General features: G+C 44.3%; 1 long non-coding RNA gene across 1 annotated transcript; it reads right to left on the reverse strand.

Annotated features, from left to right (window-relative positions):
* Positions 1 to 10,092: 10,092 nt before the first annotated feature.
* On the reverse strand, positions 10,093 to 10,863 carry LOC108365759 (uncharacterized). Its single transcript, XR_001847998.1, has 2 exons — positions 10,794 to 10,863; positions 10,093 to 10,210 (listed from the first exon to the last, which is right to left on the reverse strand). It is a non-coding gene; the product is annotated as an uncharacterized LOC108365759 (long non-coding RNA).
* Positions 10,864 to 12,371: the final 1,508 nt, after the last annotated feature.

The raw sequence follows: 12,371 nt of genomic DNA on the forward strand, positions 1-12,371 counted from the left end.
TTTTTATTTTTTGTTCGGAGTCTGATGACCGAAGATGCTTAAATGACTTTCCTTCACTGTATGAACTGTGAGCCGCAAAAATAAGTAATAAGTCCCTTCACTTACATTGATCCTTCTGTTTATTACAGGAACCTTGTTGGCAAAAATTAAAATGTTTGAACGCAGATTATGGTTATGGTTATGTAGGGGTGGTCTACCGCCCCCTTGCACTTTGTCGTTCCCACGACAGTCAGGTCTACGCAATCGGAACGACAAAAATTTTTATCGCCACTCCAGCATCGCTCGCCAAAAATTTGTTGGGGATTTCCAACAACACTTAAATCAAAAAATTTACGAATTTGAAAAATTGCTCTCACTCAATCCGAGTGAAGTCGCCAGCACAAATTATTCAGACTAACACCCTTATTCTAGAACCCGAATTATCGTAATTCGTTAATTCGTAGCAACGTTACGAAAAACAAAAAATCGACATTCCCACGACAGCCGGTTCTACGTACCGGAATGACTGGGGTTTTACCCGACCAAGGGCTGTTGTTTCGGCGATCTAACCCCGTTTAGGTCGGCGAAATACATCAAACGTTGCTCGATCCTAGGGCTACACCTCCGCAGCCTTCTGCTCAGGGCTGGCATAGAGTCAAACCCAAGGCCAGAAATCTACCCTGCTGCGTATGCCAGAGACGACTGCATACAAACTCCACCTCGGTCAGGTGCAAAGCCTGTGACGGGTGGAGTCACCTCCGTAGCTGCTCGGGCCTGCGTACGCACCGGCAATGGACCACGTCGTTCGTGGCCCCATGCTGTGCGAACCGGACCGCCCCCACGGCAAACCACCACCCGCCTGGGCAGGACACAATGAACACACCCACACCCCAACACAACACAGCAATAGACACACAAACAAACACAATAGCACCCACACACCGCCGCCGGCAACTCCTAGTCCCTCCGACAATCTGCTCTGTTTGTCAGTCCAGAATATACCGTAACGTGACATCAGTCAAGTGCAACTCTTGCCTCGGCTGGTGCCACTTTAGGGCGTGCTCAGGACTTCGCAAAACACGAGATTGGACGAGTGGCTATGTGGGCCCCTGCTGTGCTGCCCCGTCGCATCCCTCCCCCGCGACGCCGCCAACCACCACCACAAGGCAGCACCCCTTTTGCAGCACGTACAGCAGGGGGCCGGCAGGCAACACAACTCTTTAACACCACACATCACAATCGGTCTCCCAAGGCACACAAAGGTGCTACAATTTAACTGTAACGGACTCCAGAGCAAGATCGAGGAGATAACTGTCTTTATGGGAAGGCATGGAATATTAATAGCTGCGGTCCAAGAGACGAAGTTGCACGGCAATTCAACCCTGTTGATTTGCGCCGGATACAACGTGCACCGTCGAGATCGCGAGCGAGATAATGGTGGGGGTTTAGCGTTCATCACGCACCACACCGTGCAGTATCGTCTCATTGAAGCAGACATCGACCGCGGGGATACCATCCTAGAATGTCAGGGTATTGCTATCCGGTCTGCGATGTTGAGCTCGAAATATTAAACGTATACATACCCCCTGTCACCTGCTGCCCGGCTGGTTATCACCCTGAAATAGGTGCGCTACTCAGAGGTGAAAACCGTATGGTAGTTGGTGACTTTAACGCGCACCACGATCTCTGGCACTCAAGCCTTGCAAATGATCGTAGGGGACTACATCTGGCTGAGCAGATAGGCGATTCGAAATTCTGCACAATGAACGACGACGCACCCACCAGGATTATGGGCAGCTGCTGCAGCTCGCCAGATCTAACAATTGTCAGCGCTGGTCTGATAAACTGCGTATCATGGCGACCTATGCTGACTCTAGCATCAGACCATCTGCCCATAGTCATCTCGATTGATAAACCTGCCGACTTTGCTTCCGTGGATCACCGGACTTATGTCAACGTTTCCAAAGCTGACTGGAAAGGCTTCACGAATGTTACGGAGGGCGCCTTCACTGCACTACCCATACCAACCGACGTTCATGTAGGTGAACGTAATTTCCGCAGGGTTGTCACCGCTACTGCAGCTCGCTTCATCCCAGCAGCATGTATTAAGGAACCACGTCCGAATTTTCCTGCCGAAACGGCTGTTCTAGCTGATGAGCGCGACAACCTTTGTCAGGCCGATCCCGGAAATCCCCGTATTAGGGATCTCAATTCGGAGATTCGGCAACTTGTGAACGTACATAAGCGGAAGAAATGGGAAGAGCATCTGAAGACCTGCAACTTCGCCTCTGGTGTGAGCAAGCTTTGGTCTACCGTGAGGTCGTTGTCCAACCCGACGAAGCGCGACGACAGAGTCGAGATAGACTGGTGACCACGCTTCGTCGGACCCGGAGAGATGCGCGAGCTATTTTAGCCGGCAGTTCATTCTGCATCCTCCGGTGGATAAAGCCAAACTTCGAGTGACCAGAAGGCTGCACAAAATGCCAAAACCTAGTGCGCCTCTTGTTTTCACCAGCGGTGAGGCAAGGGTAGCTAGCCATCGGGAAGGCGAAAGCCTCCAAAGCCATTGGCCCCAACGGAATATGCGNGAAGGCGAAAGCCTCCAAAGCCATTGGTCCCAACGGAATATGCATGTTGATGCTGAAAAAATTGGGTCCTGCGGGAGTAGCGTACCTAACGGAGGTCCTCAACCTGTCTATGGCCACTCGTCATTCCAGACATCTGGAAAATGGGGAGAGTGGTCCCACTTTCCCCGGTAGCGAAGACACTGACGAGGCCCTGCTGCTCCCGTACTTCACGAACCACCTGACCCCAGCGAAGCATCAACATGGGTTCCGTAAAGTGCATAGTACAACAACAGTACTTAACGCCATAAACACTCAGATAACTCGTGGCCTAAACCGAAACCGCCCCTGTGACTGAACTATTCTAGTAGCGTTGGACTTGTCCAAGGCGTTCGACACTGTCAGTCATTCAACGCTACTAGAAGATATAGAGGCCTCCTCACTCCCACAGGGACTCAGACGGTGGTCGGCGAATTACCTGAGTGGTCGACACTCGTCAGTAACCTTCAGAGACAAAACCAGCAAGCCACGTAAAATTAAACGGGTACCACAGGGTGGTGTCCTGTCCCCGCTACTGTTTAACTATTACATATCTAAGCTTCCTCAGCCACCAGAGGGTGCTAATATAGTCTAGTATGCTGACGATTGTTCGATCATGGCGTCTGGGAATGGAATTGATGACTTGTGCTCAAAAGTAAACGGTTACCTCCGAACTTTCTCGCTTCTTCACTGCAAGGAGCCTTGCCCTATCCCCTGCGAAATCCTCGGCAACCCTTTTCACCACCTGGACGAAGGTCAGACTGCCACGTCGATGACGTAACAATACCGGCGGTGAGTAACCCGAAAATCCTCCNAGTTCCACTTTCTTACACAAATTTTATAAACGCATACTCCAACGACTAAAAAATAGCAATAGAAGGATGAGCGATTAAAAAGTATTCACAGTCGCTAACTGAGCGACTAAGCGACACTCGCAATAGCATCGATAATCGATAATCGCTTAATAGTCGTTTATCTACTGCCAGTCGACATTCGCAATAGGGGTGAAAGAAACGTTGTTGGCAACATACAAGGCAATTGGCCGGCCGGTTCTGAACGTATGGTCGCCGGGGACTAGCAGGACGCAGTGGATGAAGCTGCAGACCGGCCAAAACACGGCATTACGAACTGCGACATGATGCCTCCTGATGACGCCTCAACACCACCTTCACGACGAGTTCCAGAAGCTCCCAGTAAAGGAGCATAACATAATGCTCTGCAAGCAGTTCCTCGCTGGGAGCCACAGACATGGCCATCCCAGCGGGCAACTGCTCGCGGAAGAGCCCTCGCAACGGCACGTCAGGAGGCATCTTTACGAATTGACAGACGAAGTCCAGAGGTATATTAAACAACCTCTGGACCCGTCAACCTACCGACAGGCCCTGAACGGCATTCACCGGGAATCAGTCTCAAGTTATGTAGACACAACCACCGGACGTGGACGGGACAGAACTTTGTCTGCCTCGGGAGACCCGCACTACAATAGCCCAACTCCGCTCTGGCTATTGCAGCAGGCTCAAGAGCTATCTGAGCGGAATCAACTAGGATGTGCCCAACCAATGCCCGGCATGTAGAGAGTCGCCACATGACTCCCGGCACTTCACATGCCCTGAGAATCCCACTCAGCTAACGCCCCTGTCCCTATGGACAGCCCCTCTGGAAGTAGCACACTTCCCAGGCCTCCCCCTAGCTGAAATAGACGACAACGTTGGTGGATGAACCGCCCCGAACGGGGCTTAGTAGCCGCTACAACAACAACAACAAAAACTCGATTCTATTGCATTTGCAGTTATAGCAGCGGAGTAAGAGCGCGTTATGGGAATGAATTCACAAAGCTATGCGGTGCTGTCGAGCTTAACCATGGACGCATCTATGTATGTGAGCTTCTGTTTGAATTGTTGAACTACAAGCCACAACTATTATACCTGAAGAACTGGTAATCCAGTTAATGCAATAACAACTTCTTCCAAGTCATTGAAAATATGCATTTGGTTAGGTTCACCACCTGTTGCGCTTGCTTGTGCCTTCGGCCGCGCTTAGGGATTATAACCCTTACTAGGTAGAATTCTCCTTTCTGTGTTGCCGAAGAAGAAGTGTGGAAGCTCTTCTATTGTAAAAGATATATAACACTACTTGTGCATTAACCTCCAGCTACGGCTTCCAGAACGCAGAACACATCGAAATTTACAAAGAAGTGCACAGTTAAAACCGAATTTAATAATAAACTAGTGCTCGGAAATTTGGAACATTTGTCTTAGGGTCGGTTGTTCAATGTCTGATTAGCGCAATTCGGAGGTAGAAGCTCCGGTTAAGCACAACTACTGCTGTATCGATCACATTTTACATGCATGATGTCGAAATCGTCGATAGTGTAGTGGTAGTGATAACCAGACATTGAACAACCGGCCCTTAAATTAGGCCCCTATTCTGAGTTGCATTCGATCTTCGACTGTGGTCGAAAGTGCTGATCGAACGAATTTTCATTTGGTATTATGATGCTCATTCGATGAAGAAAAGCGCTATTGTAAATTTCGCTCGTTTTAGTATATTTTCTGCCGCTGAGAAGCTTTGTTTACAAATCGAGCAAACCAAATAGTGTGCTTATACATATAAATCAAAGAGTTGATTATAGTTTAAGAGTATTTGATTTAATTAACAGTAGATCACAAACAATTAATTATTGAGTCAAATAGTTGTTGAGTTAATGTAACAAATGAGTAAATTCTTATTAAAAGGAACAAAAGATACACAGCTTTAAATTACACACGGCTGATACTGCTGATTCGGCCGTTACTTCTTATTCGGCTGATACTCGACGGACAACTGAACTGCTCGTTATTTTGTCTTCTCGCATCCTTCACAGTGTAGGGGTGCCGCCTCGCAACGAATGTATAGGGATGCTATCCTACACTCGGTCACCCTGGTGACTCTTCTACAACCTCGTTATCATCATCGATTTCTTCGGCACAACACCAAAGCTTTATGTTATCCGCACTANCGCGCTTAGGGATTATAACCCTTACTAGGTAGAATTCTCCTTTCTGTGTTGCCGAAGAAGAAGTGTGGAAGCTCTTCTATTGTAAAAGATATATAACACTACTTGTGCATTAACCTCCAGCTACGGCTTCCAGAACGCAGAACACATCGAAATTTACAAAGAAGTGCACAGTTAAAACCGAATTTAATAATAAACTAGTGCTCGGAAATTTGGAACATTTGTCTTAGGGTCGGTTGTTCAATGTCTGATTAGCGCAATTCGGAGGTAGAAGCTCCGCTTATGCACAACTACTGCTGTATCGATCTCATTTTACATGCATGATGTCGAAATCGTCGATAGTGTAGTGGTAGTGATAACCAGACATTGAACAACCGGCCCTTAAATTAGGCCCCTATTCTGAGTTGCATTCGATCTTCGACTGTGGTCGAAAGTGCTGATCGAACGAATTTTCATTTGGTATTATGATGCTCATTCGATGAAGAAAAGCGCTATTGTAAATTTCGCTCGTTTTAGTATATTTTCTGCCGCTGAGAAGCTTTGTTTACAAATCGAGCAAACCAAATAGTGTGCTTATACATATAAATCAAAGAGTTGATTATAGTTTAAGAGTATTTGATTTAATTAACAGTAGATCACAAACAATTAATTATTGAGTCAAATAGTTGTTGAGTTAATGTAACAAATGAGTAAATTCTTATTAAAAGGAACAAAAGATACACAGCTTTAAATTACACACGGCTGATACTGCTGATTCGGCCGTTACTTCTTATTCGGCTGATACTCGACGGACAACTGAACTGCTCGTTATTTTGTCTTCTCGCATCCTTCACAGTGTAGGGGTGCCGCCTCGCAACGAATGTATAGGGATGCTATCCTACACTCGGTCACCCTGGTGACTCTTCTACAACCTCGTTATCATCATCGATTTCTTCGGCACAACACCAAAGCTTTATGTTATCCGCACTAGTTGATGTATGGTTAATAATAATAATAATAGATTGGCGCTTACCCATATGTTAGTGTTTGGCCGAGCTTCTCCTCCGATTGGTGGCGTGCGCCTTGATGTTGTCACAAAAAGCGGAGGGACCTACAGTTTTACGCCGACTCCGAACGGCGATTGTATTTTTATGAGAAGCTGTTTTTCATGGCAGAAACACACTCTGAGGTTTGCCATTGCCTGCCGAGGGACGACCGCTGTTAAGAAAAAACCTTTTTTCTATATTTTTTTGCGATGTTGCTTTGACCAGGGCTTGAACCCAGGCGTTGCGGAGTGGAATCGCGCACTGCTTACCACTACACCACAGCGGCCGTTGATGTATGGTTGGGGCCCTTAAATTCTGCTGCTTTCTTGACGTCATACCTGCCGTTGCGCTTCACCTTTACTATCTCTTAAGGGCCGATGTATTTTCCTGCTAGATTTAGCCCTTTATAGCAACAAAGTCATGTATTTGGTACCCCTGATGCCCTTTACGCTTCTTGTCGAACTGTNCATTTTACATGCATGATGTCGAAATCGTCGATAGTGTAGTGGTAGTGATAACCAGACATTGAACAACCGGCCCTTAAATTAGGCCCCTATTCTGAGTTGCATTCGATCTTCGACTGTGGTCGAAAGTGCTGATCGAACGAATTTTCATTTGGTATTATGATGCTCATTCGATGAAGAAAAGCGCTATTGTAAATTTCGCTCGTTTTAGTATATTTTCTGCCGCTGAGAAGCTTTGTTTACAAATCGAGCAAACCAAATAGTGTGCTTATACATATAAATCAAAGAGTTGATTATAGTTTAAGAGTATTTGATTTAATTAACAGTAGATCACAAACAATTAATTATTGAGTCAAATAGTTGTTGAGTTAATGTAACAAATGAGTAAATTCTTATTAAAAGGAACAAAAGATACACAGCTTTAAATTACACACGGCTGATACTGCTGATTCGGCCGTTACTTCTTATTCGGCTGATACTCGACGGACAACTGAACTGCTCGTTATTTTGTCTTCTCGCATCCTTCACAGTGTAGGGGTGCCGCCTCGCAACGAATGTATAGGGATGCTATCCTACACTCGGTCACCCTGGTGACTCTTCTACAACCTCGTTATCATCATCGATTTCTTCGGCACAACACCAAAGCTTTATGTTATCCGCACTAGTTGATGTATGGTTAATAATAATAATAATAGATTGGCGCTTACCCATATGTTAGTGTTTGGCCGAGCTTCTCCTCCGATTGGTGGCGTGCGCCTTGATGTTGTCACAAAAAGCGGAGGGACCTACAGTTTTACGCCGACTCCGAACGGCGATTGTATTTTTATGAGAAGCTGTTTTTCATGGCAGAAACACACTCTGAGGTTTGCCATTGCCTGCCGAGGGACGACCGCTGTTAAGAAAAAACCTTTTTTCTATATTTTTTTGCGATGTTGCTTTGACCAGGGCTTGAACCCAGGCGTTGCGGAGTGGAATCGCGCACTGCTTACCACTACACCACAGCGGCCGTTGATGTATGGTTGGGGCCCTTAAATTCTGCTGCTTTCTTGACGTCATACCTGCCGTTGCGCTTCACCTTTACTATCTCTTAAGGGCCGATGTATTTTCCTGCTAGATTTAGCCCCGTTGTGAATTGCGTGACCTTTATAGCAACAAAGTCATGTATTTGGTACCCCTGATGCCCTTTACGCTTCTTGTCGAACTGTTGGTTGTAGTTGTCTTGCGCCTTCTGAATTTGACGCCTAGCCTCCTGCTTATATTGTTACGTTCCTCTTACAGACCTAACACCAGTTCTTCTTGTGAAATTTTCATCAGCTCCAGATCGTACTCAGTACGCATTTTAACTCGGANCATTTTACATGCATGATGTCGAAATCGTCGATAGTGTAGTGGTAGTGATAACCAGACATTGAACAACCGGCCCTTAAATTAGGCCCCTATTCTGAGTTGCATTCGATCTTCGACTGTGGTCGAAAGTGCTGATCGAACGAATTTTCATTTGGTATTATGATGCTCATTCGATGAAGAAAAGCGCTATTGTAAATTTCGCTCGTTTTAGTATATTTTCTGCCGCTGAGAAGCTTTGTTTACAAATCGAGCAAACCAAATAGTGTGCTTATACATATAAATCAAAGAGTTGATTATAGTTTAAGAGTATTTGATTTAATTAACAGTAGATCACAAACAATTAATTATTGAGTCAAATAGTTGTTGAGTTAATGTAACAAATGAGTAAATTCTTATTAAAAGGAACAAAAGATACACAGCTTTAAATTACACACGGCTGATACTGCTGATTCGGCTGTTACTTCTTATTCGGCTGATACTCGACGGACAACTGAACTGCTCGTTATTTTGTCTTCTCGCATCCTTCACAGTGTAGGGGTGCCGCCTCGCAACGAATGTATAGGGATGCTATCCTACACTCGGTCACCCTGGTGACTCTTCTACAACCTCGTTATCATCATCGATTTCTTCGGCACAACACCAAAGCTTTATGTTATCCGCACTAGTTGATGTATGGTTAATAATAATAATAATAGATTGGCGCTTACCCATATGTTAGTGTTTGGCCGAGCTTCTCCTCCGATTGGTGGCGTGCGCCTTGATGTTGTCACAAAAAGCGGAGGGACCTACAGTTTTACGCCGACTCCGAACGGCGATTGTATTTTTATGAGAAGCTGTTTTTCATGGCAGAAACACACTCTGAGGTTTGCCATTGCCTGCCGAGGGACGACCGCTGTTAAGAAAAAACCTTTTTTCTATATTTTTTTGCGATGTTGCTTTGACCAGGGCTTGAACCCAGGCGTTGCGGAGTGGAATCGCGCACTGCTTACCACTACACCACAGCGGCCGTTGATGTATGGTTGGGGCCCTTAAATTCTGCTGCTTTCTTGACGTCATACCTGCCGTTGCGCTTCACCTTTACTATCTCTTAAGGGCCGATGTATTTTCCTGCTAGATTTAGCCCTTTATAGCAACAAAGTCATGTATTTGGTACCCCTGATGCCCTTTACGCTTCTTGTCGAACTGTTGGTTGTAGTTGTCTTGCGCCTTCTGAATTTGACGCCTAGCCTCCTGCTTATATTGTTACGTTCCTCTTACAGACCTAACACCAGTTCTTCTTGTGAAATTTTCATCAGCTCCAGATCGTACTCAGTACGCATTTTAACTCGGAACATTACTTCAAATGGACTGAATTTCGTAGACGAATGGACGTGTGCATTTATTGCCCTCTGCACCTGGGATGTGTACTTATACCATTTCGAGGGTTCGGCAGCAGACATTTTTGACAAAACCGACACTATGACTGTGCGTTTTTTCGATTTGCCCGTTGCCCCTCGGTACTCCGGCTGCAGTTTCTATATGCTCGATTTTGCGGCTTGAGCAAAGCTCTTTGAACAACTTTGAAGTAAAAGCCGTGCCCTTCTCACTTATAATGCTCAATGGATTGCCAAATATAGTGACCCACGGCTCCATATGTCGTAACAACTTCTTGCGCATCTGTTGATTTAGTAGGGTATATCCATGTATACTTGAAAAACCCATCTACTAAAGCCAGTATGTATTTATAGTTCTTTGCGGTTGGGTCCAGCGTACCCAAGTGATCGACGTGGAGTGTAGTCATCCCAGCAAACACGGTCTCTAACGTTAGAGAAATTTGGATTTCTACATTAGATAACTAGGGTATTTCTCTAATCGTTCTCGAATCGATGACGGAAGTTAGAGAACTATATTAGAATTCGATTCGAGAACGATTAGAGAAAAAACGAAAATTCAAATAAATGTAAATAAGCAATATTCTAAATGAATGATAATTTGTTTTTTTTTAAGTTCAAATTCATTATTATTTTATCGCACATACATTTAATAAAAATTTTACAAACAGCGTTTTATTTAATAAAGCAAAATAGCAGTTTGAAATTCAAATTCGAATCCCATTAGAGATCAACATTAGAATTCGATTAGAGAATTAATATTTTCTCGAGTCAAGAACTATGCCATGGTGGAATTATACAAGGTGTTGTACGTAGTGACAGCTCATGTCGACGGCTCCCTTAGAAAAGGTTGTAATATGGAAGCACTAGAGAAACGGGAAGAAAAAAAGCCCGCTTTGCGAAGTAGTACGAAATTTGGTACTATTTTTCATATCAAATTTTGCATACAAATAGCTACAAACGGTATATTATAAGCTAAATTCGCGAAAGTAGTATATATAACGTAGTACTTATGCAATAAATGGTAATTTAGTTTATTAAACACAATGTCCTATAATTATAGTCAAACTTCCAAAACCAAAAAATTAGGGGTGACCCCGTGTCGTTACAACATGACGGAATCGACAAAACGGTGCATCGACGGATGGGGAGAATATTTCATCGTACAAAATGCCAACTAAAGATGTGGAGCTTGTATCGCAATGCAAGCTGCGACCGTTCTGAACTGAGATGCCAGACAAATGGTTTCTACAAATTGAGGCCACCTTTCAGTCGTACAAGACCACATCTTATGTCGGTAAATATAATCTGGTCCTTTCAGCAATTAGCAGCGATGCTTTAAAGGAAGCTGCGGATGTTTTAAAAACCTTACCAACTCAAGACCGATATATTAACCTCAAAAGTCAACTACTGTCACGTTTTACTGATTCAGCCGACCCACATAGGGTATTTGGCTGATTTAGGCGGCCAAAATTATTTTTATGAATATTTCAACTCGAAATGTTCAGAAAAGACGTGTTTTGATATTTAGAATTGTAAATGTTTAAAATCAAGTAAAGGAATTATTCCACCAAAACAAGAAAGTTAACGTTTGACATCGATAGACTCCATGTTGCCGTGGTCCGATTGTAGGATCACGCATACTTACGTGTTCGTATCTAGGTTGGAAGATTAAATGCATTGCTGCATAATGGGAATCGGAAATGGTTTTGAAAACGCTTTATTTTTAGCAACCTCCTAGGGTGGTCACCGGTTAAAAAAATCAGATTCCACTTTAATTTAGGGAATTAGATAATTCAAATATGTATCACAGTAAAAGTAAGAAAATGTAATAAAACTACATTTTTGTAATAATTACAGTAATATAACAGTCTTATTTATTGTTAAATGAATGTTGTAAGTATTAACTTGGAGTAAATTAGGGTCCACAATTACTGAAACATCGGAGTTTTCGTATTTTAAACGTATTGCTTTTCCATGCCAAGATAATTAAGTGCACCGAGTTTGGTATAAATTTATACAAATTGACAGCATCGCGACAATTGTGCACCCTACGTCGAATTTGTCCAAAAGCAAGTCAGACGCATTCTAAGCTAACCTGTTGAAGGATTACATAGAGATCACACTACGTGATGCTGCACCAAATGTCGATAGTGAAACAACCGTACACCACATTGTCACCAATGGTCCCCCAGTCCACGAGCGCCCACGCAAACTCACTGGTGAGAAGTTAAACGCTGCAAAAGAAGATTTTAATCTGTTGCTGCATCATGGTGTCATAACACCTTCGAGCAATCAATGGACAAGTCCCATCCACATGATGCCCAAAAAGTCCGGTGGCTGGCGCACTGCAGGAGACTTTCGCTTAAAAATCAACATAAAAAAATTCCATATCGGTGGAAGTGAAGTAGTCTACTTAAGCTATTCTGTGAGCCAGCATTGTTACCAGCCTCCTGAGGAAAAAGTTATCCAAAGCCTCAAACAGTTGTTGACTCGCGCCGCTTCCTCGGTATTGTAAATTATTCATGCCTATTACGGTATCCGACGGATGCCATCCGCACGGATCTAATCAGATTAGCACTGTCGGA

Source organism: Rhagoletis zephyria, unplaced genomic scaffold (assembly GCF_001687245.7).
Source record: "Rhagoletis zephyria isolate East Lansing unplaced genomic scaffold, Rhagoletis_zephyria_1.1 Rzeph_scaffold_01989, whole genome shotgun sequence".
Lineage (NCBI taxonomy): Eukaryota > Metazoa > Arthropoda > Insecta > Diptera > Tephritidae > Rhagoletis > Rhagoletis zephyria.